This window comes from Podarcis liolepis, assembly GCF_965112155.1.
Source record: "Podarcis liolepis genome assembly, chromosome: 3".
Lineage (NCBI taxonomy): Eukaryota > Metazoa > Chordata > Lepidosauria > Squamata > Lacertidae > Podarcis > Podarcis liolepis.
This window is the reverse complement of record NC_139557.1, coordinates 72025370-72053277: the sequence shown is the minus strand read 5'-3', so window position 1 is coordinate 72053277 and position 27908 is coordinate 72025370. Positions and strand designations below refer to the sequence as shown.

The 27908-nt window shown below is 41.1% G+C and overlaps 1 protein-coding gene and 1 long non-coding RNA gene across 5 annotated transcripts in view; both read left to right on the top strand.

Annotated features, from left to right (window-relative positions):
• PRKN (parkin RBR E3 ubiquitin protein ligase) overlaps positions 1–27908 on the top strand; it is a 618246-nt gene that overhangs the window by 141198 nt on the left and 449140 nt on the right. The gene's annotated exons all lie outside the window — the stretch shown is intronic.
• Positions 9479–15636, top strand: LOC310703922. Its single transcript, XR_014524473.1, has 2 exons — positions 9479–9525; positions 15441–15636. It is a non-coding gene; the product is annotated as an uncharacterized lncRNA (long non-coding RNA).

Here is a 27908-nt window from a genome sequence, read left to right as displayed (position 1 = left end):
TGGAGAACCTGTGACCTTCCAGATGTTCCTGGATTGCAGCTCATGCCATCCGCAACCACTGGCCATGCTGCTGACTACATCCTGGGGCTCTGCCCTAGTCTTCCTGTGTCAGTCCACCTTCTTGTCCAAGCTAAACGGAGGAGAGAATGAAAATGCACAAACCCCCTTAATGTTGCTTGCAAAGTGGGGTGGTGAGGTAACCAGTGGCTGGAGGGAACTTGACTCATTAGCCCAGCAGATCTATCTTGCCTAAAGCTGCTGAAGTAGAAATGATGCTTTGAACGTGATCAGGAATGTCTTTTCCTTCCAGGATTGTGGGAGTTGTTTAGTAATAATCTTGGCAGAGAATTACATTTATGAGCATGTTCAAAGCATCAGCAGCTAGAGACCTAACTAGCTAGTGAGATGGACTTCTACTTCTGGTTGCACACACACCTACAAAGAAAGGGGTGTGTATGTCTATCTTATTTTCTCCTCTCTCTTTCTCTTAGCTTGTGACACATTTTGGGAACGTTCCTGTTGAATTCTCACAAAATTGAATGCTCTGTGTGGGGTGGGGTGGAGATTTCTTTTTGAGAGAAATTGGGGAATGTTTACCTATGCCTAGTTTAAGATCTAAGGCAGTTTTTTTAAAGTTTTGCAATAGGCAGACAAGATGGGCTAGAGTGGGATGTCAAAGATTGAGAAGGAGAGGAAAGTGTGAGACACAGGAAATTCAGAGATTTTTAAACAAATAGGTTCATACTTGGATCAGACCAGTCCAGTATTGCAAAGATATAATCTCCAGTAACTTCCTGGATCAGAGGCGGATTTAGGGGTGTGTGACCAGTTTGGGCATGGAGCACTGCAGGGGTCACCACAGCTATTATGTAGAATGGAAGGTGAGAGAGGGGGCATCAAATTTTGGCATTGCACAGGGCATCACTGAAATTTGAAACCCCAAGATCTTCCAGTGCCTGGATACTTCCTTAAACAGCACAAAGAATAATTGCAATAGTGGTTACCGTATTTTCGCACCATAAGGCGCACCGGACCATAAGACGCACCTAGTTTTTAGGGGGGGAATTAGGGGGGGAAATCTTACCCCCCCCCAGCCCCAAAGAGCAGCGGACAGAGGCTGCGGGAGAGGTTGTGCGCCGCTGTGGCAGAAGCCAAGACAGTGAGCGGGATGGATCCCGCTCGCTGTCTTGGCTTCCTTTTTAGCCACTGGGCTGGGGTGGGGGAAGCCCAAGCTTCCGCCAATCCCATCCCCCATAACAGGTTGGGGAGCGGCGGCAAGGTTGCACGCAGCCTTGCCTCCGCTCCCAGAGCTTGCAGGGCTGGGGGCGGGGGAAGCCTGGGTCCCCCCCGCCCCAGCCCCAGGGACCACACATTCGCTCCATAAGATGCACAGACATTTCCCCTTAGTTTTCAAGGGGAAAAAGTGTGTCTTATGGAGCGAAAAATACGGTAGATGTGAGAAATAAAGATACAAAACCAAGTCTGGAATAGAAACCAGCCAAAATGCTTGGCAAGAGCTAGAAAGCTGCACATGGCCTGCAAGAATGAGGAATAATGCCGGTCAGAATATGTTGGACCCACATAAACCTAGTTTCTGACCATAAAATTTAGGTATTGGAATTATAGACAGCACTGTGGTGTGAGGCCTTGAATAAACAAAGACCTCTTTTCTCCAAGCCCAGTAAGGACTCTAGCAGAATATCAGTTGAGAAAGACTCCTACTAACTTTGCTTATGTTATACTTCTTTCGAGTTTTGACTACAGTTCTTATTTTATATAGTAGCCATTCGAAAGCACCAAGGTGCTATTCTGTGTTAACTATGAAGGAACAATCTGACAGCTTGATCTGTGACAGAGGATGGGTGGCAGCCTTGGGAAAGGTAGTTTTTTGTTCACCTTTAATGAAAAAGTTGGTAGCCAGTACCATAGCAATAAACGAAGTTATCGGGAACAAAACAAGATCGGGGGGGGGGGGGGAACCAACTTCACAAAAGAAATGGAAAATGAAATCTTTTTGTTTAATGTGCACACACAAAAATAGCTTTAGATTCACTTCTCCCTGTTCCTCAAATAATGTAGCATGGAAAATAATGCATAAATGACTGATGGAGAGGTAGAGATGTCTTTATGATGAGAAACATTTTCCTTTTGTCAAAAGAAAGACAGCCTGCATCACAGATCAACCCCCACGCTCCACACCTGTGCATGGCAGGGAGGAGAAAGTGTCAGTGATTGCTTCTAAATGTATCATTTAAATCATTATTTCCTTTATGTTCCTTTTTTGCCAACAATATAAATGTACATTTGTGGGGAGGAGAAGACAATGAATGTGAATCCCATCTCTGCTTTTTCATGCTAGCAAAACAAATGAATACATGGGGGGGGGGGAAATGACTTAGGACTTGAAAGATGTATTCTCTGTTGCCCTAGTTTATGGAGTAAGAGCGTTACATTGGAAACTGCAAATTGGCAGTCAGCTATCATAGTTGTGGCCTTTGAAAGTCAAATGGCTTTATATCTGAGCTTCAGCTTATGTTAGGAGAAATTTAAGCTGCCTTTCTTTTTCTTCCCCTCCCTCCCTCGCCTTTCCCCCTTCCCAACTTAAACATCAGTCATGCACCGTTTTTTTTTTATTACAAATTTCAGAACACATCAGAGAGGGGCTGATTTCCCTGTGTGTTAAGGTAATCCTTTAAAGGTCACCGTCTAACCAATGTGAACTTCCAAGATAAGGTGCTGAGAGTGGGTATTTCTTTTCCTTGTGTGTTATTATGCGATAGGATATTTTGAGAGCTCACTTTGAAGTCTCAAGTCCTTGCCTGCTGGTTCCCAGTTTGCAAATGCTGACTTATTAATGGTTGTTGGTGAGACATGTACCTGTTCATGTTCCATTGGCACAGAACCAAGCCTTTTAGAGTTTATGATTGGCTGGATATGAATGGAACTGAGTTTGAGGACAAAGTAAATAAATTTAATGGATAAAGATCAGACTACCATATCGACAGCTGAGTAAACATGCTTTTAGATGCATTAGTGTGGAACTCCTGTTCTGCTGTTGTAAAATCAAGTATGAGTTCTTGTAACATGTTTCCATTAAAGCACAGCAAATATGAATCAGATGGAGAGACTGTTTGAAAAATGACCTTCCATTCCTAAGTTGCTAAGAAGAGCTAATATTGTGAGGATTAGTGGAGGCAATAAGAGCAAATCAGGTCCTTCTGAGTGGTTGGCCTACCGTTGTCAACCTGGATGAAAAGAAGCATGTAGAGGGATGTGGTGGCCATGGCAACAGTATACTTTGGACAGATGGAGGCCAATCACTCACCATCGCTTCCTCAGTGTGTACTTTGCAGCAGTCATGACTACCGCTACCAATAAGATGCAACAGTAGATTTTGGGGGTGTATTTATGGGAAGGTGCCTGGCTTACATTCAAAAATAATGAAATATAAAAAGAACAGTACCAAAATGTAAAACTATAAACTACCATGTAACAGCATTTTCACACTCACACCCAGATAGGAACATAATTCAGTTACCATCACCCCACTAATAAACATCAATCTTGGAAGACTAGGGGGGAGGTAAATAGTTCTTTGTGGTCTTCCCAAAGGTTTGCAATGTATAAATTTCATACAAGTCCAGTTTCAGGGAGTTCCATAGGTATGGGGCCACCACCCACCTTACTGACTTGATAGGTGGGCACACCAGAATAACCTTCCGAGCAGATCTTAAAGTGTGGGCAGGAGTGTTTGTTCGGTCGACCATATCAGCAACATATTACAGCCTTTAAAAACCCAGTATTTAAAATCCCTCATCATAATTACATGATATAAATTATGACAGTAAAACAGATAATTCATGCTACTGAAACAGGAAAGTGTTTCTATATCCTCTTCTCTGGATTGGGTTTGAACCTGTGTCTGGAGGGTGTTACAAGATTTCACAGATTTTAATTGTCTGGCCACATGGAATGCAGACCTCTTTAGGCATGCAGAGCTTCATAATATTAGTGATGATTGTTGCCAATATGACGGAGGTCATTATTGCCTTTGTAGTAGGTCTTTGAGCCAGTGGGATGGATAAAAAGCTTTTGTGTAAACCATCCCTGATCCTCTGACTCATCCAGTCAGCCTCCCACCCCAATCCCAACCACCCAGCCCATTAAACAAGGAATTAGGAGGGAAATCTCCTTACAGTTATTCCCATCATGGCTAATAAGTGGCACTGCAATAAAAATGAAACCTTATTAAAACTGTAAGTGTTTGAGGAAAGAAATGAAAATGTGAAATTGCAGAGCCTGGCATACTTTTGGCATTACTAACACAAAGTCCCACTATAAAGAAAAATGGGAATATTTAGCATCAATTCCTTTACAAAAATCAGATTCACTTTGTTTCATTCTACTATAATTCCTCGGTATTAAAAGGAGCTTATCAGGGTAGGGTAGTAGACTTTGTAGCTTGGAGGAGTGCAGTAATATGTCTAGCCAGTCTAGAAATAATATATTTCTCCAAACATGAATGTAGCTGACATGTTCTCTTGACATATAAATATATTTACTACCAAGACAGACAGGATTTGTATCAATATATAGTAATTTATCCTTATATATTAATATTTCTTATCTTAATATTGATAATTTGTCACCTTATTTTTTTTAACATGAGAGACACAAACGTTTGAGTGATAGCTCAATCAAAAGCATGTTCTTGAAAGTGAATTCCATTAAAATCAGTGGGGCTTTCAGTGGCTGGAATATGGTGTTCAGACAAATAAGGTAACAATGGTCTTAAATGTTTGCTTTTATAGAAACAAGCTGGAGTTCTGGGTTCCCCTCCCCCTTAGACATACCGAGCACAAAAACAGCAGATATTAAGAAAATAACATTAAGGTGTATGAGTAATGTTTATAAGCAATAGTTTTGCCATTCTCTGAAGGGCATTCCTGTCCAGCTAAAAAGACAAATGGTTTTATTTTATAGCTGGTATCTAAAGACCCGGATGGCATGCCAAAGTTTCTGATGAGAATATTTCACTTGTGATGAAAAGTACTTTTACAATGTTAGCTGCTTTTTTTTTTTTAATGTTCATCAAAGCTCAAGGTTGTCAGGCTATTACATTTTAAAAGCTGGCATTTATCAATTTTCTCATTAAGGCCCAGCTTTCCATTTTGTGGACGGTGGAGAAAAACCAATGCAAGTGACAATGTACCTTAGCAGAAGCTGGTTCGATGTTCTCTCTCTCTCTCTCTCTCTCTCTCTCTCTCTCTCTCTCTGTGTGTGTGTGTGTGTGTGTGTGTATAGAAAGATCCTTTTTGGATATGGAAAGTTGATCATTGAAACTTTTTTCCCTAGAGAGGAGGTGATAATATAAGCTGCTGCTGAGCAGTACAAGTGCACTTTCATAAAGAGAGAGAAACAGAGATGTACACTTTTTAAAAGCCAGCTATATGCAGTAGCATTTGGGTATTAACCCTCTGCACCCAAACGTAGCCCTTTTGCTAGGCAGCTTCAGATTTATGATGAAAGGTATTAGTTCTCTAGAGATCATGTGAGTTGACTATTAGCCCTGGGCTTCAGAGCCTTGGATGCCTTATAGCTACACCAGCAGGTGTACGGTCATGGGAGATCTCCAGGGGTTAGGGGTTCTTGTCAAGAAGCCTCAGTAGAACAAAGACAGGAAATGTTTACCTCTCCCCATTCCTGAGAACCTTTGAACTTCAGACTAAGAATACTAAGTTAATACGGACAGGAGGTGTTGGAGATAGGAACCAACTGTCAGTTAGTGTCAGTGCTCTATTTTGCCCTCCAAAACAGTGAAGCAGCCTGTGTTCAGGAGATAACAGGGATTTCACATTGTATTGAGATGCAGAGTAGAGAATGCAATGCAAATGTACGTTAAGCACACATTCTCCACATATTTCTCTTCCAGGGGTAACTGTTTTTGCTGGGGAGGAATGGATACACGTCCTAACTGTTGGTGTAAAAGCAAGCAGCAGGAGGAGGGGGCATCCTCAGAATGGCACCACGTGCACCTGAGCAACAGCCCCTAGAATACCCATGCATGCAATGTGTCTGCACAGGGGCAACTTGCAGACATGTCCCTTTCTCCCTTTTCCTACATTGTTGCAGGTATCTTTTCACTGGGAGATGGTGGAGATGGAAGGAGAAATGTGTTCTACAGCTGGGTCAGAGATATGAATTGGACAGGTATAGCGCTATATAGTGGCAGCAAAAGCAACAGCACTTGTTGAGGATAAAGAGGGGAGGGGGTTAAGGGCAAGATAACAGCAAGCCGTATTCTGTTGTACCTTATCCCTGATGCTGCTGGATATGCTTATTTCCCCAGCAACAGCACTGCAAGCACTGTAAACTAGTTTTGGCTCTTATTTATGGTAAAAATGCTGCACCTGCTCCATAAGCAAGTTTACTTTTTCTCCAGTTTGGCAAAGCAGGAGTGGGGGGCCTTTTCCCACCCAAGAACCACATTCTCTGGTGGGCAGTGACTGGGGCCAGAGGTAAAATTTTAGGTAGATCAGCAGACACTTCCACACCCCTCCACTCGCCATCCAGACAAAGCAAGAGGAATATCAAAGTTCAAGGAAGGATTCCAACCCTGTAAAACCACTCAAGTATGGTGTGGATTGAATCTATAGAGAGTGGGTATGGCCTGGGGAGAGTGTCACAATTGACCCAAGGGGTGGTGATTCCTTTCCCTTGATACCACTAAAAAAAGCAGACGGGGGGGGGGGGAACCACCACAATTCATCCACTGCCCAGAACTTTTCTTTCTCTACCTGGCACACAAAAAATGTGGAGATTAAATTAGCTAACCCCACCCCACCCCCAGTCCACACAGGTATACCTTTCTGGCTATTTCAGAATTTGGGATATGATGGGAGGGTATGTGGTACGTAACAGTGGACTGAACTGTGGATATCTGAATTTCTCCCTGTTTTATTTTCACAGAGGAATGGGATAGAGGAAAGGTATATCATTTGGAAAACAACCTAGGTATCAGTTAACATAGATGTAAAAGGAACAGCAAAATGCTACTTATGTGTTAGGCTTATGTTCTCCTAAACATAAACCCAGTACTCAGATACCCACATATTAATTTGCCTGTTGTGTTTTCCTTGCCCAGTTCACTTATTTTCTCAGCTGTGTATCTTATCTATCTCCTCTGCATGCAGTTCATCATATTCAATAGCGTGACTTATCTCTTTATTTGTTTTCCCTGTTTGGTCTGCATCTTCAAATATTTCAGTTCCCATAGGACTATTTTCAATCTCATTCATAAATGGAGTTGATATCACTCTTATCTTGCAAATATAAGAAAATAGCCCTGGCTATATATTCTAAAGTGCAGAAGCAGCCAGTTGAGCTGTCAGCTGCAGTGTGAGATTGCCTCTCTGGGAATGTTTGGCTGGTCATTTTACAAACTGTGAATTTTGGGATTGCAATAATGACAGGGATGAATACCTGGGGATTATTGTCACTACCTTTTTGGGGGGTGGGGATGTCTTTCATTCCTATTTCTTTCTTAATAGAAAATGCAACTAAGATAAAAAGTAGCATGCCATTTTTATATTGTGCTGTTTTTTACCAGATAAAAATTACAAATCATTGTATATGGTTATTGTCCCATACTAATTGGGAATACAATTTGTCTGATGGGTCTGGTACAGAGGTTCAAATACCCTTACAGTGCCTCTTCGCAGTGTAACTCATTGGAGCTCCTCTTGCAGTCACTCATTGGGTGAATATACATAAATATTTTGGTGCACTTGCAGCTATTCAGACAACTGGTCAACTTTTGTATCAACCTGCTAAATGGTGAGGAGAATTTCACCATTACCAATGCAGTATTTTAAAACCAAGAAATAATCTAACAAAGATCCTTCTTTTGCCCACCGCATGTCCTCCATACTTGACTTCCTTTGTACTTTCATCTAGATCAGAAACATCTTGGGCAGCAAATCTCCTAGATGTAATCCCCTGCTTCCCATGTGTAGCATGTTTCAAAATTACATCTATTGAGACAGAATTTTGCACAGGATTTGGAACCAGCCACTATGTAAAGTAGCATTGAAATTGGCCTTTAAAATGTTTTGGCATTCCTTCATGATCACCATTTACCTGAGGCTCACCTATCTGAAAGGAAGTCAGTTGCAGTTGCAGGGAAAGAAGCTGCCACAGAACTCTTAGACTGCTATTGTCTCCTGGAAGATGTTTCATCAGTCTGTTCTCATAGGAATCTTGGAGCCACTTGTTCATTTATAGAAATCTGGGCTCTCAAAATGTAACCAAATGGAGTTCATTCATCATTCATAGGCTGTGTGAATAGTTACTTCATTGCATGTTGCAAAACCTTGGGGAACTTCGAGCAAGACCTACTAAGTGGTGGCAATGCAGCTTTGGAACCAGTTGCCCAAGGAAGTCCATCATACCACCTTGTTACAGTGGTACCTCGGGTTACAGATGCTTCAGGTTACAGACTCCACTAACTCAGAAATAGTACCTCGGGTTAAGAACTTTGCTTCAGGATGAAAACAGAAATCATGCGGCGGCGGTGCGGTGGCAGTAGGAGGCCCCATTAGCTAAAGTGGTGCTTCAGGTTAAAAACAGTTTCAGGTTAAGAACGGACCTCCAGAACGAATTAACTTCTTAACCCGAAGTACCACTGTATAAGAATTCAGGTGCTGTGTGGAAATACAAGGGGAATATTAAATCAAAGACCTATCTAGTCCAGCGTCTTGTTTCCCACTGGTCACAAGCAGGATAGAGACTTATCTAATTTTATCAGTCATCTAGAACTAAAGTGCTGAAATGGGTGGTTCTATTGCTTTTGCTTGTTCTTTATATTATTCTATATGTCATTTTCCTGCCTGCCATGTGTGCTTGATTTAGATTTTAGAAATTGTATATTTGGTGTTGGTGCCTTGTGGCAAAAACATGATGAAGCACTTTTAGAAGTAAAATAAATAAAAGAGACTCGTGCAGGTTTGCTTGCGTACCATATGTATGGTAGCTAAAATGTTATTTACCAAGGATTATCTTTCAAAACAGGATCTCTCTTTTTGAAAATAAAATCTTTAATAGAATGTGTGACCTCTACCCTTTTGAAATTTTATATGAAGATGAATTCATGCCTCTCACTCCTGGAGGACAAAGAGACATAGTAATAAATATATAGGTGATGGGACTTTTGACCAACCAGAGTTATTTACATTACTGCAGGGTCAAGCAATTGCAGCAAGTGTTGGGAGGGGATGGGTGAGGGCCACATTCAGACTCACTGAAATGCTGTGCTGAAGAGAGGCCTGAGAAGTTTTGTGATTAAAGTAAAGTGCCATGACTAATCCGTATCATACAGCTTGGAAGCTGCTGAAAAATAAATATTTTGAATGCTGTTAATATTTTCCCTTTCAGGTGCTGGCATGTTATAAACACACATTTCCATTACTTGTAAAATAAGGTTGGTTATCTTTTTCATTCAGGATGCTGTACAGATGATAAATTATGGTAAGGTCACATTCAAATGAGCAGCATAGTTTTGGGGAACTGTACTGCATAAAACAACAAGCTTTTTTTCAAACTAGATACTGCTGATCTATAATTATTCATTTTTTCCAAACCCATTTTCAGTTATTTGTAAAGCAGTAAAGCTACTCATTGCTTCAGTTTTAATGTTCCCCTGCTGATGGCTTAATGGTATTTACAATTCTGTATATGCCAACTCGGAAGTAAGCCACATTGAGTTCAGTGGAAGCTACTCCCAGTTCAGTGTGTATAGAATTGTAGCCGTAGTAAGTTTGCTATCTTGATTTTAAGATGGAAGGTCATATCTTGCTGGTGTACCTCCACAGATGGAAGGTACCTGTCAAGTGGAGTAGGGAAAGAGGCAAGTTGTAGCAATCTCCCTTCCCCTGCCTCCCAAAATCTGTTCTGGAGGATTGGGGAACCCTCTGGACCAAATACAGTGGTACCTCAGGTTACGTACTTAATTGGTTCCAGAGGTCCGTTCTTAACCTGAAACAGTTCTTAACCTGAAGCACCACTTTAGCTAATGGAGCCTCCTGCTGCTGCCGCGCTGCCGGAGCACGATTTCTGTTCTTATCCTAGAATCCTAGAATCATAGAGTTGGAATAGACCACAAGGGCCATCGAGTCCAACCCCCTGCCAAACAGGAAACACCATCAGAGCACTCCTGACATATGGTTGTCAAGCCTCTGCTTAAAGACCTCCAAAGTAGGAGACTCCACCACACTCCTTGGCAGCAAATTCCACTGTCAAACAGCTCTTACTGTCAGGAAGTTCTTCCTAATGTTTAGGTGGAAACTTCTTTCTTGTAGTTTGGATCCATTGCTCCGTGTCCGCTTCTCTGGAGCAGCAGAAAACAACCTTTCTCCCTCCTCTATGTGACATCCTTTTATATATTTGAACATGGCTATCATATCACCCCTTAACCTCCTCTTCTCCAGGCTAAACATGCCCAGCTCCCTTAGCCGTTCCTCATAAGGCATCGTTTCCAGGCCTTTGACCATTTTGGTTGCCCTCCTCTGGACACGTTCCAGTTTGTCAGTGTCCTTCTTGAACTCTGGTGCCCAGAACTGGACATAGTACTCCAGGTGAGGCCTGACCAGAGCAGAATACAGTGGCACTATTACTTCCCTTGATCTAGATGCTATACTCCTGTTGATGCAGCCCAGAATTGCATTGGCTTTTTTAGCTGCTGCGTCACACTGTTGGCTTTCCTGAAGCAAAGTTCTTAACCCGAGGTATTATTTCTGGGTTAGCGGAGTCTGTAACATGAAGCGTATGTAACCCGAGGTACCACTGTATAGGGGAAGGATGAGGGACTGTGAGGGGTGGTGGCAGAACATGCCTCCTCTGTTCTACCAGCAGATGCCTTCCTTTATCAAAGGGACACAAAGTGAATATCACTCATTGATCAATACAATGAGCTGGTAAAAATATAACAGTAGGCATGTGCAAAGCACCGGGGTGGTGGTGGCTATTTCTGAATTATTTTTCCTTTTGTGCCTCTTGCAATGCCATTTTGGATGATCTCCTCACCACCTGGGTGGCTTTAATTGGCTGCAAGATGGGGTGGAGAACTGCAGCAGAAAGGCAATGTGTAACCCTTTGAACCCTAATCTTAATAAACATTAAAAAAAACACCAGTAGATTATGGCATGTCATGCCCAACAGGAATAACAATATCATCACTTACTCTGTGCATCAGATGCATTAGAGCAGATAACAGAAGGCCTGGGTCAACCTAAACATCCTCCACTGGTCTTTGCTAGTCCTCTTTTCCTCTGCTGTAAGGCCTCCAGTATGCCACGCAGTAGACAAATCATCTCCATTGGATGAAATAAACAATTATTATGCCAGTTTTATGGATTAATGCTTTTCTCCCCATACTGGAATAGTTATACTCCTGGTGATGCTTAAGTGATTCAAGATTTTGCAGCTTGAACTAGTCATGTGACTGCTGTAAAATAAACTTGCTTCCTTAAGTTTAGCATGAAAAATACTGATGGACTTACAATATTGTTTGTATCCTAGCTGAAGTTTATTCTTTGCTTTGTAAATGTAATATTGAATTCTGTCTGGGAGGATTAATATAACTGGAAATTTTTATCTGTACATAGCCAAACTACTGGCAAATCCGCAGAGCGTACTTAGTTCTACAGTAAGCAATTTCTAATCAGAACATTTTGATGTCAGCTCAGTGGCTTCTGAATTGGATTTACAGGAATTTGCTATGATGTGATAGCTTTCTTATTTTCAATCAGAAATGCAACAAATTTATGCAGGCAGTATTTTACTTCGAGTAATGAGAACAAGGGCAACAATTTACTTGATTGTACGTTAATACTTTTGAGTTCTCATATTATTCTCAGAGAAATAAAAGTGGGTTGCAAAAATTCACCTTTATGTTAAGATGTTAATTCTTCAGTTCTAGACCAGGGTGTTAGCAAGAGCCTTTGCAGATTAAATACCAAGTGAGACCTGTTTCCCCAGCTTAGATTCTTTATGGACTGTGGACCCTGATTCAATCAGTATTGGTTTGTTATTTCCTAATTGCTTGAACATTTATTAAAGCAACCTGGGGAGCTAGTGTGAAGGGCAACAGAATAAATTCTGTGGACCGTTTTAGTTCCTTTTGCATTTTTGCTCCCCCCCCTTACATTCTTGGCCATTCAGGTGCTTACTGTAGGTCAAGCAGGGATTTCTCCTAACCTCATTCATAAGAATTTGCTTTGTACTGAGTCAGACCATTGCTCCAACCAGCTCAGTTCCTGTCCATACTGCCTGACAACAGCTGTCCAGGGTTTTGCCTGAGTCTTTCTAGCCCTGTCTGGAGTTGCTGGGGATTGAGCCTGAAACCTTCTTCATGCACAACATTTGCTCTGCAATGCAAGCACAGTCTCAGATGTTTCCTGCTTTAAAATATTGAAATAATTTTAAAGATCCTAAATAGCTGTTACCGCTTATCATCACCCAAAATGAGCTTTCTTTTTAGCCTTTCAGGCTTTTGAAAATGCTTCAGTTTCTCTTACAAACCAAAATAACTTTGTATCACGACATGGTAGTAAAACAAGAACATTTAAGTTCATAGGCAGGCACTGAAGGTTTAAAACCATCGCCACATTGTGCAGTAGAAAAGATAAAAGAGGTTATTTAAATAGACATTGAAGCATAATAGAAAATAAGGTATACTAAATATGACTAAAAAGAAAGCTTCCTTTGTCCTCCTGGTGTATAAGGCAGTGTGTGGGGAACCTGTGGTTCCCCACATGTTACCATCCATGCCTACTGGCTGAGGCTTATGGGAGCTGGAATCCAGCAACATCTGGAGGGCCACAGGTTCCTCACCCCAAATAGAAAGTGAGAAGCCACATGTTTGCTTAGCTGTGGAATTCCAGGAGGCAAATATCCATTTTCCAAAGCTAGACCTAGAAAACAAGCTATCTGCATGAGGCCCAAGTACATAAAGCCAGATAACAAAGATGTTTACCCATTGCTGTTGACTCCAAAACAAACTTTGTATCTCTTCGGCATCAGTAGCTCTTGAATCTTGTCCCAGGGAGAATCTATCGGCACTTGCCGAAGGATGCCATTGAATCAGTCAGTATTGCTCAGGATTGCAATAAACCTAATTCTGAAAAGTGAATTGGAGAGGCTTATAGAAATAATACTATATTTACGCGAATCTAATGCACCATCAAATCTAATACGCACCTCAATTTTCTAAACCTTGAAACCAACAAAGTACCGTATTGTTCGCTCTATAACATGCACCCGACCATAGCATAGTAGTTTTTAGAGGAGGAAAACAAGAAAAAATATTCTAAACGAAACAGTGGATGTATGATTTTTGTGGTTCATGCTGTGGCCACAGACATGTGATCTGACAGTGAGTTTAGAGTAGCCCAATGCAAAAATACTGAGGATCCATGTGGATCCATGCTTTGTAACCACGTTTTAAGTGGGGAGGGAAGAAAAAGCACTCAAGGGACAAGGAGCATGCATGGGGTGTGTGGAGAAGGATGCTGCTAATAATGAAGAAGAGGGGTATAAGGGGAGAAGGCTTCCCTCCTCTCCCACTTTGCTCCTCTAGCAAGCAGGCTCTGCTTTTCTCCCTCCTCCCCGCTCATCCCCGGCTTAGCGAGCTAAAAAACTTTGCTGCTATTTAGCGAGCTGAGTGGTGAGGAGAGAGGGACAGAGAGCCTGCTTGCTTTAAAGGAACGAACTGGACAGGAGCCGTTTACATTCGTGTAAGCGGCTCCTCTCCTCTCCCGCTTTGCTCCTTTAAAGAAGCAGGGTCTCTGTCCCTTTCTCCTCCCTACTCAGCGGCTCTTCTCCCGCTTTGCTGTTTCAAAGCGAGCCACGGAGGAGGGAAGGAAGGGGAACCATGGATCCTCTGCTCACGACTGCAGCAGATCCCCCCCCCCCGGTCACCTGTAGGCATTCCCTCCATAACACGCACAGACATTTCCTCTTACTTTCTAGGAGGAAAAAAGTGAGTGTTATGGTGCAAAAAATACGGTATTTGTTGGTGCCATCAAATCTAATGCGCACCTTAATTTTTGTGACATAATTTGGCCAAAAAAAGTGTGCATTAAAGTCAAGTAAATAGAGTAGGTTTCTATTCTCTGAGCCAGGAGTGGGTAACCTGTGACTTGCCAGATGTTGTTGAACTCCAGCTCCCATCAGGCCCAGCTGTCACCGCCAATGGCCATGGATGCTGGGGACTGTAGTCCAACAGTATATGGAGGGCAACAAATTTATCCCTGCTCTATGCTAATGTGGTCTGAGTTGAATCACTCTGCATGGCTTGGAAAATCCTGCTTTCCGCTATTATACTTACTTATAAAAAAAGTGTTTTTAAGGTTGAAGGAGTATTCTTAATACGAAAGGTCACTGCTGGGACTTTTGTTCAGGTAGGAATACATTCTATGTGTGAGTTGTTAAGTCTCACCTCAAATCCCTGTCCTGTGAAATAGGTATATAGTGACGTGTCCCTAAGGCTATGTTTTGAAGAAACATGATGTAGGGTGTATATTTTAAAGCAAACAAACCTCTATTGACTTTTTGTTTTGGTCAGCCTTTTTTATTGAGTCTTTATTGATTTTATTCAGGTTTGTTGTTGTAGCTGCATTGTTTTAACTGTATTTTAAATGGACAGTTATCTTTTGTTTTTGTTTTTTGTAAACCACCTTAGTAGAGCTTACCCTGAAAGATGGGGTATTAATTAATTAGGAATCATGTTAATTTCAGTGATGAGTTGTAAAATAGCAATATCACAATTCTCAGCGGCTAGGTCAGTTAGTTAGGTTACCTGTTAGCCTCTAAAATGCACCAGGCCTGTTTTCCACGGTGGTCAACCAGATACTGTTTATATAATTTTAACTGTTTATGTTAAGTTGCATATGAAATAGGAACTTTTTTTAAAATGCACCATGAAAGAGTCCTCCAATATTAATGCTTGGAGAAAACAATACAACTGCTTGTGAATTATCTCCTTAGTTGACATATAAATGTTGTAGCTCAGGAATACTGCAGCTCAGGAAGACTGCTTGAATTTATACTTTTACGTTTTTGTGTAAATAAGAAGTCAGTTATTCCAAGAAAACTCTGGTAACAGAAAGCTGCTGAAAAGGTATCGAGTGATGTTCTCTATGCATGTAAAAAATGGTGGCATTCATTACAGTGCCTACAATGAGTGAATACTCTTTTCTTTATAGGAAGGTTACATTAAATGGAGAGATTTCAAAGCAGCTCAGTAGTTTTTCTTAGGCAGAACAAGAAAAATCAGGCAAACAGCTTTTGAAAAGATAATAGTGCTTTGTGTGATGTGAAACTGTACAGACAGTATGTCCAAAATACTTGTTTGCTTTTCCAGCCTCATTTTGTTTCCTCTGTAGAGAATGGTTGTCAAAATAGCACTGCCCTTCCCAGCAGCAACTGATGACTTCTAAAGGAAAGCAACACAAACTGGAACACTCATCTGAGGGGGAGGGAACGCAATACACATTTTATGGGAGATTCAGAGACAACAGACACTGAGATTGCCACATATCATGCCAGTACAAAATATAATAAAGCTATTTGTTTATTCTTCTTTATGCGCTAACGGATTGTTTTACAGAAATATGATTTTCCATCATTCCCAATGTCTATGGATGCTGCCATTCATGCTTGCATCAGAGATCCTGTCTCCTTTGGATTTCTCCACCCCCACTCTGTCACCACCTCTCATCTTCAATGAGTTTGGAAAAGGAAAGCAGATTGCCAAAAGGGCTCAGAGGGAGCTGTTTTGAATCATTCTGGGCCCCGAGTCTGGGCCTGATCCTAAATGATAGTAGACTCATTAAATTTTTAAATATTTTATTTAGAGGCAATAGGCAACACATTAGATAAATAGGCTTGATTGAATGGATAGTATGCCTGTGTTTTCATGACTCTTAAAAACAAAAACAATCAATTTCTTACACTTTGTGGATGTGCTCAGTGAAGACAGGCAAGCCTTGTCAATTTCACTTACTTAAAAAAATAATTAAAAAGCTAGATATTTTACTATTAAAATGTAAAAGTGGCTGGGGAAACCGAGCCAAATGGGTGGGGTATTATTATTATTATTATTAGGCAAGGTGGCCACACACACACTTATCTCTACAGTTCTATCATTTCAAGGCAAATTGAAGGTGAACTTGGAAAACAATATGTCAATTTCAATTCATTTCTGTCTTTAAACTATAACAGCTCTCATTACACTTTTAACTCCAGGATTTCTGAAACTCCAATAACTTCAGATTGATTGATGGCTTGCCACCCACCATTCCTATGGAAAAAGTGACACAGAGAGGCAGGGATACACACACAATCACCAAACATGCTGCAGACCACATCACTGGGCAAGCTGAGATAATTGTAGCTTGTCAGACCACACCTCAAGGGATTGCACTTCAGTTGCAAAAGATCCAAATATCACTACGAAAAGGCACTTTAAGATTGGTTCGGCACTCGGAAGGCATGGGGGCAGTAAGGCAACAGTTTGGGAGGAACATCGTCTGCAGTCTTGCAGCAAACTGTGTTGATGCCAGAGAAAAAGGTTCCCATGTGGAAACATCCTGATAGGACTGTCATAAAGTTCAGAAAGAAAATGAGTATGTCTAATTACATCAGTATACCTAGTTATCATGTTCATTATGCCTTTCAGTACCATGGACAGTATATTTTGTACTCATGCTTGTTTCGCTGTTCTGCTGCTTCCTGACTGAAATTTAAGTGTTGGGTTTAATATTTGGTTAATAAGTAGATATTAATTTGAAAACAAGCCTCCGTGGTGTTGAGTACTACATAGAAATGACTCCACGGGACTTTTTGTAATTAGAACTTTGGATTTTGCACTCTTTCCCACTTTAGTACCTCAAACTATAAATTGCTCAACAACTTGGCTTTGAAGCTACTAAGCCTTGATGCCATTTTCAGTAGTTCTGCCAATATGAGCTGATTTCATCTAGTGAGCTCTTTTAATATATAGAGAATCTTCCTTGCAGCTCTGCCAGCTTGCTTGGCAATTACCATGGGACTATATAAACAGGATATAGGCCTAGGCTGGCACAGTTTTCCTGTTGTACTGGTCACTTTATCAGACTTGTCACGTATACTTTTTTTTACATCAATCAAAACCACCAAAAAACAGTTTCACTGAAGGGAAATCTGGGAAGTGTGTTTGTTTTGCATCAGGATATTGGCTTTGAATCAAATAAAAAGAAAGGATCCATTTAAGTACCCACTCAGAATTAAAGTGCTGTGCTAGTATCCCTATTGTTAATGGTTGAGAAAACACTTTCATTATAAACTGCTTTTCTGATGCACATGGCTTTTTGAAAAATTATCCTTCAAGCTGAAATCTATCATAGTTACTCTCCGTCAAAAGGTGATTAGGCTTCTTTTCTTCTTCTTTTTTTTAAATCAATATTGCTTAGTGGTGTCTGGCTGGGACATTTTCAGCATCATCACTTGGCTTATCCTTCAGGAAAAAAATAATTTAAATGCAGCTACTGCTCTTCACACTTAAAATACATTTTAGAATTTAACATCCCCATCCCAAAAATCTCTTCAGTTTAAGAGAAGTGTTAAAACTTTTACATATATATATTTATTTGTTCATGTACCAAAAAGCATATAAATAGGACATTAAGACTCTTCTCTTCATCCCTTGGAACAGCCTGTCCCATTTCTGACAGCGTACTTTCCTCTGCCCTCTGCCCTCTTCCCTCTGAACAGCCCACCCAGATAGTTTCCATTCTGTGAAACCTTTACGTCTCTCCAACCCAGTCCTATGACGACTTATGTACCCGGGGAGAATGTTGAAACTGTGTGTTAAAAACACAAAAATTGGCTGAATTGAGAGAGAGAATTTGCCCGCTTAAGCTCTTAACAGCTATAAGTATTCTGTAGATAAATATTAGAATGAGGGTGGTGAAATCTTTCTTACTCTAACTGTTTTTGCCTGCCTGCCCATACAGGCAAGCAGCCCTGAACTTTTAGCACTAATATAGCACAGTAGGAAAGAAAGAATGACAAAAAGGTGTCCTCTGCAAGCTCCAAACACCACTACAAGATTCCAGTTCCAGACTAGCTAGAGCTCTAGACAAAAGCACTGGAGATATACTGCAACATTTTGTTGTGGGCTCCCACATATATTTCATATTATTGAAAACTTGTGAGATGTGTTCAGTGTGACACATGCAATCTTCTCCTACACATTCTCTTAAGCAAAAGTACCTGGGCCTGTTAGACTGGGTGGAAAGAATGTGTAGTGGTGGCTTCATTAAACAGTTGGCCGCTGAATAAACTCAGAGGTGATTTTACAAACTTGGAGTATTGTTGCTTACACTCTCAGCCAAACCCTGGGGAATGGTATTCTGTTTGTTTTGGATTATGACACGGAGAGATTTCAAAATCCACATAGTTGTTATAACCATATAACTTTTGTAATAGTTTTAAAATAATCACAATCTGTCTTCAATAAGTGCCATCAGTGTATATGCATATGCATGTATGTGCTATTTGCTCATTTTAATCATGCTCTTCTTCTGAAGTAGTCAGTATGGTATATGCAGCAGTAAAGTGAAGCCCCTGTCTGCCTCTAAATTGGGATGCAAATTTACCTGTGGAATGTTTGGCTCAGTACTACTTTCAAGGCAGTGAAAGGGAATTAGAACAGGAGTGAGAAATTTGTGGCTTCCCAGGTGGTGGTGAAGGGCTATTCCCATCAGCCTTAGCCAGCATGGTCAATGATAATGAATGTTTGGCAACATCTGGCAAGTCACAGATTCCTCATGCCTTAATTAGAGGATTGCTTGAGTTGTTTCATGTGAGACCACACAGAAAAATTTAATGCAAGTGTGTCCCTTATAGGTACTTTTATTTTTCTATATATTACTCTGTAGCAAGTCACAATTCCTTTCACAATTCTGCAGGATAGTTTAGGTTGAGAGTTAGTGGCTTGTCAAAAGCTAGTCTGAGAAATTCATAAACATGTGACTAGGAATGTGAAGCTGACCTTATATAGTGTATATTCAGCACAGTACGCTTCTTCATCAAACTACATCATCAAGGATGGGTGGTTCTGTAGGTATAATTATACCTGCCATTATCTCATTATCTTCAAGATGTGAATTTCAACTGTTGGCAGTGATGGAAAAGTACTTTTTTATGCACACACTCCACAATAGATATTCATTTGTCAGCTTACTTTGGCAGATTCCTCTAAATATATTATTCCTGCTCCACAGTACTGGGAATAAAAGATCTGAACGTGGAGGTGCATGACAACCTCAGAAAGCTGCTGTGAATATTGTTTATCTTCCAAGATGACATGGAAAGAGGCTTCAGAGTGTGTATTTAAACTGGTGTTGCAAGTCCAATAGATAAAGCTTAGGTCTTCATTCTAGAAATTGTGTGATAAGGTTGCTATATTAGTCAAACATTTATCTTTGGTCACCAGGGGAGGATTCCACAATATTATGTTTTATAATTGCAAAATTATAGTAATTATCTGAAGAGTGGATAAAAGGAATGCCATGTTTGCTTGAGAAGACTACTTTCTGCCTTCTGCGCAAAGCAGATAATTAAGATTTAGAAGAACCTAATTGTATATGATTGAAAAGATTTGAAACTCCTTTTATTAATGCCCTAAAGTGGGGATGCTTAAAGATCTGAATAATTTATTTTGGGGAGATGAATTATTAATCAGATTGCAGAATATATACTTTGAAAAGCAACTATATTGTGTTCATTTTTGCATAATCTATGTGGAGGGTGATGACAGTATGCTGAAAGTCAAATTTTGTTGACTTTCTGACATATGCACCTCTTTTGCACCCATTAGCCATCTTCAGGCATTGTGCCCCACATATGATGTAACGAAGAGTATGGTTGAATTGTAACTGCACCCACTCTGTTTGCATTCTTCTCCCTGTCTGTGCATCCCTCCACATGTCTGTCCATCCCTCCATACATGGATCAAGGATCTAAATAGTGCAGGGAGTCTACATGAGTACAACTGGCTCCCTTATGCAGATGTTTACCCTCCAACACACACACACAAAATCAACGGGGGGTGGGGTGGGGCAGTGCCTTGTCCTTGCTCAGCCCAACACAAATGGAATTGCATAAGTGAAGCTAACACTTGAACAAGGCCTTGGCTGCAGTCCTAGTCACAAATAATTTTGGGTAAATTCCTTGGATATCCCTTGGATTTGCTCTCACATAACTATGCACATGATGTTTAGTAATTATCCTGACTATTTTTGATGGAACACTGGTCTAGACTCCTTCCCACCAGAGTGGTGCATGCTCTAGTTATCTCCCGCTTGGACTACTGCAACGCGCTCTACGTGGGGCTACCTTTGAAGGTGACCCGGAAACTGCAATTAATCCAGAATGCGGCAGCTAGACTGGTGACTGGGAGTGGCCGCCGGGACCACATAACACCAGTTCTGAGAGATCTGCATTGGCTCCCAGTACGTTTCCGAGCACAATTCAAAGTGTTAGTGCTGACCTTTAAAGCTCTAAACGGCCTCAGTCCTGTATACCTGAAGGAGCGTCTCCAACCCCATCGTTCAGCCCGGACACTGAGATCCAGCGCCGAGGGCCTTCTGGCGGTTCCCTCATTGCGAGAAGTAAGGTTACAGGGAACCAGACAGAGGGCCTTCTTGGTAGTGGCGCCCACCCTGTGGAACACCCTCCCTTCAAATGTGAAGGAAATAAGTAGCTATCCTATCTTTAAAAGACATCTGAAGACAGCCCTGTTCAGGGAAGTTTTTAACATTTAACACTGTATTGTTTTTAATACTTGATTGGGAGCCACCCAGAGTGACTGGGGAAACTCAGCCAGATGGGCGGGGTATAAATAAATAAATAAATAAATATTATTATTATTATTATTATTATTATTATTATTATTATTAGCCCTTTAAGTGTTGAATAGCCAACAGCAGCCACAGAGTGGAATGAGAGCTGGTGGAATATATTATTGTTCCCTGAAACCCGTTTCAGTGACTACCTGGGTCCTTGTGTGGCATCACTTTGTAGGGAGAGCCTTCCACCTGCCTTCCATAACGTGGAAGGCAATGTCTGATTTTCTCCAAGATTGTTTTCAGTGGGACACTGCCCTCGGCTCCTCCTTTACTTTAAGCGACTGCTGGTGCCTGGCCCAGAAACACCATCCTCCCCCCCCCCATTTGTTTCTGGACCTAGTTCAAAGTACTGATGGTCATTTTGAGAAAAAACCCACATGGTCTTGGGTCTGCAATAATAATAATAATAATAATAATAATAATAATAATAATAATTTATTATTTGTACCCCGCCCATCTGGCTAGGTTTCCCCAGCCACTCTGGGCGGCTTCCATAGAAACCAAAAATACACTAAAATATCACAGATTAAAAACTTCCCTGAACAGGGCTGCAATCTAAAGAAGCTCTTGGTTCCCTCTCCACTTCCCTGAACAGGACTGCAATCTAAAGAAGCTCCCCCTTCTCTTGGTTCCCTCTCCACTTCCTCAGGCAGGGTGGGTCTGTATCCCTGCTTTTACAGTACTGAAGCCAATGGAACAGAAACAAGTTGTGGAACACCCTGGCATTTGATGCACAAGGAGGCATATGTGAGATTCATAAAAGAATTGCAGGGTTGGAAAGGACCCTGAAGGGTCATCAACTCTTAAGTTCTGATGCCCCCTTCCTTTTTTCTCCTTCACTTTTTGATGCTTTGCTTAAGTGCTTACTGTGCTTGTGTGCTTTCTACATTGTTATTCTGATCCGTATGATTGTATTATGATGTACATCACTTAGGGTGCCGTTTCTGCGGCAGAGAAGGCAGTAATGAAGGTTTTTTATTTTTTTATTTTTTACTTTTACTCATCAGTATCTGAATTTTAAAATAATAGTAATAAAAATAATAAGAAAAACAGATCTAAACTGCATGTTATATTTGGGTTTTTGAGCAGTTTCTGCCATGCCATAGTTTGGATGAGGATACTTTAGTAAGTTAATTGAAATTCAATGTGAAGTGTACAGAACACAGCATTAAGAATCATTTCCTGCCAGCTGCTACCCTGGCATATGTAAACTCAGCTCCCTGTGTTTGAGAGCCTAACTTGGCCTTCCATCTGTGTTCCCAGAGCAAAGTCCCTCCTACACTCAGTAATAGCACAGGGCATGTTTGTTCCTTACACTGGAATTATCAAAGCTGCAGTCTGTGATGTGGATTGCAGCACCAGAAACCAGTAATTATGTGGTCCTAGACTTCAAATGTTGCGGCGGTCAATGTCAAGCCCAGCAAGTAATGATAATAGATCCACACCTGCTGATCTTCCAGCTGCCAGAGAGGATGTGATAGATAGATACTATGGTGGCTCAGCTATGACTAATTTCTCAAGGGCGTATTTGATGCTCCTGTGGAAAATACTATTTTTGAATCTTCCTTTCTATCCTCATCCCCTTTAGATAGAATGCAGCAATTTGTTTGAAAATGCCCCTATAAACTGTGTTATGTGAAAACTAACGCACATTTCCTGGTTCTTGGCCATTCAATTTTTCATAGTGCAGCTGAAATTTGAAAAGCCTAGAAAGTATTTTTACTGAACTAACAACAACCGTGCTACGTAGTTAAGCTGGCTTTTAACACATTGCCCCACCGGCTGATTTCAGGTGTTTGTTTTTCGCCTCATACCAACATGTGGCAAATCATCTCAGCATTCTAATGGTGTCAGCCACTTATTCATGGCTTGTAGTTGTCTTTCAGATGTCCTTTTAATATGGTATCCTCGGAGTTTGAAGTTGGAGGTTTCTCACGCATATGCAGATATCGACAACTTTGGTTTCTGGGCTTAAAAAGGAAATGCGATAAGACATGGATCTTTTCTAAGATTTCTATCACAAATTAAAACAATTACAAAAATCTTGCACCAGCTTCATATTGCCCATGCCGTGGACATGGTATCTGAAATACTCCTATGTAAATTTTTAAAACGTTAGAAAGATCAGAGCTAAAAGTACTCCAAATAATAAATAAATAAATAAAAATTCAGTGGGCTTTTGGTTGAGTGATAGCTAGCCTTTGGCTTTACAAATGAAGAAGAAGAAGAAGAGAAGAGTTTGGATTTGATATCCCGCCTTTCACTCCCTTTAAGGAGTCTCAAAGCGGCTAACATTCTCCTTTCCCTTCCTCCCCCACAACAAACACTCTGTGAGGTGAGTGGGGCTGAGAGACTTCACAGAAGTGTAACTGGCCCAAGGTCACCCAGCAGCTGCATGTGGAGGAGCGGAGACGCGAACCCGGTTCCCCAGATTACGAGACTACCGCTCTTAACCACTACACCACACTGGCTCTTAAAATGCACGAGGTACTGCTCTCGTCTCTCACCCCTCACCCCAACTAGCCTTGTTTTGTGTTTCACAATTTGTCATGATCCAATCCAGGCCCAGTGCAGGGGAGGAGGAAAGGCAAGGTAAAAGCTTTTAGCAGGAGACACTTGCTTTGAGCTCTAGTCTGCTGCTAATTCTGTGTGCACTGCAGAGTGCCAGGCATATCCTCCCCACACCCTCCCAAATTATACCCCCCTCCCAATTCTAAATTCCCTGAGTGCTATTCATCTAATTTTTCCTCAGAGCAGACCCACTGAAATTCGAGTGATTAAATTACCTCAGGCCACTGCCGCCCACCTGAAGGAGAGAGACACTAGTCAATTCTCTCTTTCCACATGTGCTTTATACCCACAGGCAATAGAGAGATTAGCCTACATGTGAGGATATTCCCAGCCACTTTAATGGGGAAAGTGTTGTTTGATTCCTTGACTAGAAAGGGGCATCTCAACATTTTCTCAAATACAAGTTTCACCTCTCCTCAGGCAAGCTGGGAATTACTGCCACCTGATGCTTTTTAAAACCTAGGATGACTGTCTGCTAACACCGCCTTGCAACAAATGATAGCATCTTTCTGTAGTGTGTTTGCCTGCCAACTACCAGTTACTTCTCTAATGCAAGGGTGGCCCTCCAGAAGTTGTTGGGCTATAACTCCCAGCATCGTGGACCACTAGCCATGCTGGCTGGGGCTCACTGGAGTTGTAGTCCAACAGCATCTGCAGGTACACAGGACAGCCAGTCCTGCAATGCACCATTTCTTGAATGGATGCAAAAAAGCGCCTAACCAAATATGCAGAAATTAAAAATAATATAAAAAAAAGGATTGGTATGGATATAAATATTAAAGAAAGCAGGTTTGAAGAAGCTGTAAAAAGAAGTTCAAGAGACGAATAAGAGCATAAGAAGAGCCCTGCCAGATAAGACTCATGTAGTTAAGCATCCTGTTCTCACATTAGCCAACAACATGCTTCTAGAAAGCTCACAAATAGGACTTGGGTACAGGAGCACTCTACCTTCTTGTAATTCCCAGTAACTGGTATTCAGAGGTATACTGCCTCTGACAGTGAATGCAGAACAAAATTATAATGGCTAGTATCCATGGATAGCTTTAGCCTCTGTGAAATTGTCCCATCCTCTTTTAAAACCATCCAAGTTGATGAACATCCCATGAAAGTGAATTCCATAGTTTTAACTATGCCTGGTATGTAAAAGTACTGTACTCCATTTTGTCTGTTCCAAATCATCCAACATTCAGCTTCATTGGATGTCCCCAAGTTCTAAACACCCCCTAGCCACTTTTCTTACATTGTGCATAATTTTATACACCTCAGTTCTCACCTTTTTGTCTATAAAAAGTGCAAATGTTGTAACAATTCATCATAATGGAATTGCTCCATCACCTTGATCAATTTGGTTTTCCTTTTCTGAAACTTTTCCAGCTCTACAATATCTTTTCTGAGATGAAGCAACCAGAACTGTAGACAGTATTCCATGCATTTTTTCACCATAGAGTTGTATAATGGCATTATGATGTTGACAGATTTATTTTCTTTCTCTTTTCTAACAATCCCTAATATAGATTTCACATTTTTGACAGATGCCACACATTGGGTTGACATCGTCACCAAGGTGTCTACTATACAGTGGTAACTTGGTTTATGAACTTAATCCCTTCTAGAAGTCCATTTTTAAACCAAAGCGTTCTTAAACCAAGGCATGCTTTCCCATAGCAGTGGGGGACGCAATTTACAAATGGAACACTCAGCAGGATGCGAAACATGTTCTGCTTCCAAGGCAAAGTTCACAAACCAAAACACCTACTTTTGGATTTGCAGCGTTCTTAATCCAAGTTATTCATAAACTAAACTGTTTTTAAACCAAGGTACCACTGTATCCCCAATGTCTTGTTTCTGATTGGTCAACAAGAGTTCAGATGCCATTAGCATATACAGTGGTACCTCGGGTTACATACGCTTCAGGTTACAGATGCTTCAGGTTACAGACTCCACTAACCCAGAAATAGTACCTCGGGTTAAGAACTTTGATGAGAACAGAAATTGTGCAGCAGCAGCACAGCACAGCACAGCAGCAGCAGCAGGAAGTGCCACTAGCTAAAGTGGTGCTTCAGGTTAAGAACAATTTCAGGCTAAGAACGGACCTCCAGAACGAATTAAGTACTTAACCTGAGGTACCACTGTACATGAAATTAGGCTTTACCAGAGAAGGGTGGATAGCACCTCCTACTAGAAGAAGCAGGCAGGGTCCCCTGAAGCATTTTGCCTCCTCTCAAGGGGAAGGAGTCATCCCTCTTGTCAGACCAGACCAAGTTTGCCTGTGGTTGGTGAAATTGGGTCCTCTTATTCTCTCTCAATTATTTGCCTTTTCTTGGTCTGTGCTCCTCCTATTGTGTATTTTGTGAGTTGGTGTTTTGCTTTTGTTTTTACTGTGCTGCTTCCTCTCTGTACTACAGTTTCTTGAATCGAGTGGGGTTTTTTAAAAAAATCCTCAGGACATTACTCCTTCGTTTTCCCTGTGTATGTTTTGTTTCTTCTTTATTCCTTTCTCCCTGTTTTCCCCTTGTGGCCCCAGGGGGAATGGGGTCTTCACAAGGGTCGTTTTGACTTCATTGGGGTTCACTGAATGGAGCTTCTTCTTTGGTTGCTAAATTGGGTCCCCCTGAACAACTGAGTTAAGCAGGAGCACCATTTTCGATTTACTTGTCATGTCATCTGCCCAAGCTGCTCTGTTAATCAAGCATTTTTGCACACCAAAACCCAATGTGATTGCTAGATTGCTCCTCCCTCCTGTATCATCGATCATTGTGGCTTTGAATTTTGGCATTCTCTAGCCCTGTTGACATTTCTTGGGCTTGAGAACTGCTAGGGGATTGAGCAGTGTGCCAAAGGAGTTAGTGATGTCTTTGCCTTTTGATACCCAAATTGTTTTCATGCTTCCTCTCCCTCTCTTAAAAAAAAAGATTTAAATAATCATTGTCCAGATATCATGCCATGTAACATATTCAAAAGGAGATATTTTCTCTAATAGAACTTCTGTCACACTGGGCAGGGAGTCTGAGTTGGCTGTCTAACTAGTTGCTGAAATATTTGGTTTGGCAATATATGAATAATGAACTGGAATGAAAAGTGGAAGACACTACTGATGAAATAGCACACATCAATCATTCCCACTTTTAACAGCCTGCATATTCATTTAAAAAACAACAAAGAATGAAAGAGAATTAGCATTTTGTTGTGAATGTCTGTCAATTTAGTGCTTAACAGTTGGCAGAAAAATGATTACCAGATGGGTAACTTGAAGTTTTAAGGACAGGAAAGGCTGTTTGGAGATAATACTTTAGCCTTACACATAAGCATCTAATTTTAAATATGCTACAATGGGCTATGAAAGTGTACTGGGACAGGCAAAAAGGTTTTCCAGCCCATATCTTCTTTTTAAATCTAGAATTCATGTTTGTGAATTAATTTCGTATTTCTGTAGAAACTAACATATATACGGTTCTGCAATCACTTTGCTCCAAGGAAAAATTCAGGACATCTACCGTATTTTTCGCCCTATAAGACGCACCAGACCACAAGACACACCTAGTTTTTGGAGGAGGAAAACAAGAGATAAAATATTCTGAATCTCAGAAGCCAGAACAGCAAGAGGAATCGCTGCACAGTGAAAGTAGCAATCCCTCTTGCTCTTCTGGCTTTTGGGATAGCTGTGCAGCCTGCATTCACTCCATAAGACACACACACATTTCCCCTTACTTTTTAAGAGGGAAAAATGGAGTCTTATAGAGTAAAAAATACGGTAATTTTGTCCTGTTTTTTTTCTTGGAGCAAAGTGATAGCAGAACCGGAGCTAAATTGCACACAAGATGTATTTACTTTTGGTTGGTTGCCAGTACAATTCCTTAGATGAGTAAAGATTCAAAATGGGACAGTGTTGCTATGAACTCCTTACCTGGTGCCCTCCAGATCTCTTAGACGACAACTCCCGTCAGCTACAACTGCAAGAAGTTATTTATATTGTACATAAACTCACTGAAAGCACTGCAAGAGTAAAAAATGAGCAAATGACCTCACTACAGGGTGTGCCTATGGGAAGCATGCAAGCAAGACCCGAGGGCAGGACTTTCCAGGGAGTGTGGCCCACCTCTTCAACTAGATGATGGCTAGAATAATGTAACAAAAGAGACAAGTCTGCAGTAGTGTGGAGAAAATCATATGACCTGCCTGATGAGCTGCTGCACACAGATGGCACATCATGGCTTGAGTACAGTTGCCACAAGAAGCTATTTAAAATGGCCTCTACTTGTCAGGTATATTTTCTGCACTGCCCCTGTATCCCAGTGATTTTAGAGAATTTTTCTTCTAGGTAAGTGTATCTGGGATCACAGCCTAAAGCACATTACAAATACAAAAGAAGCATTTGCCACTCTCTCATTT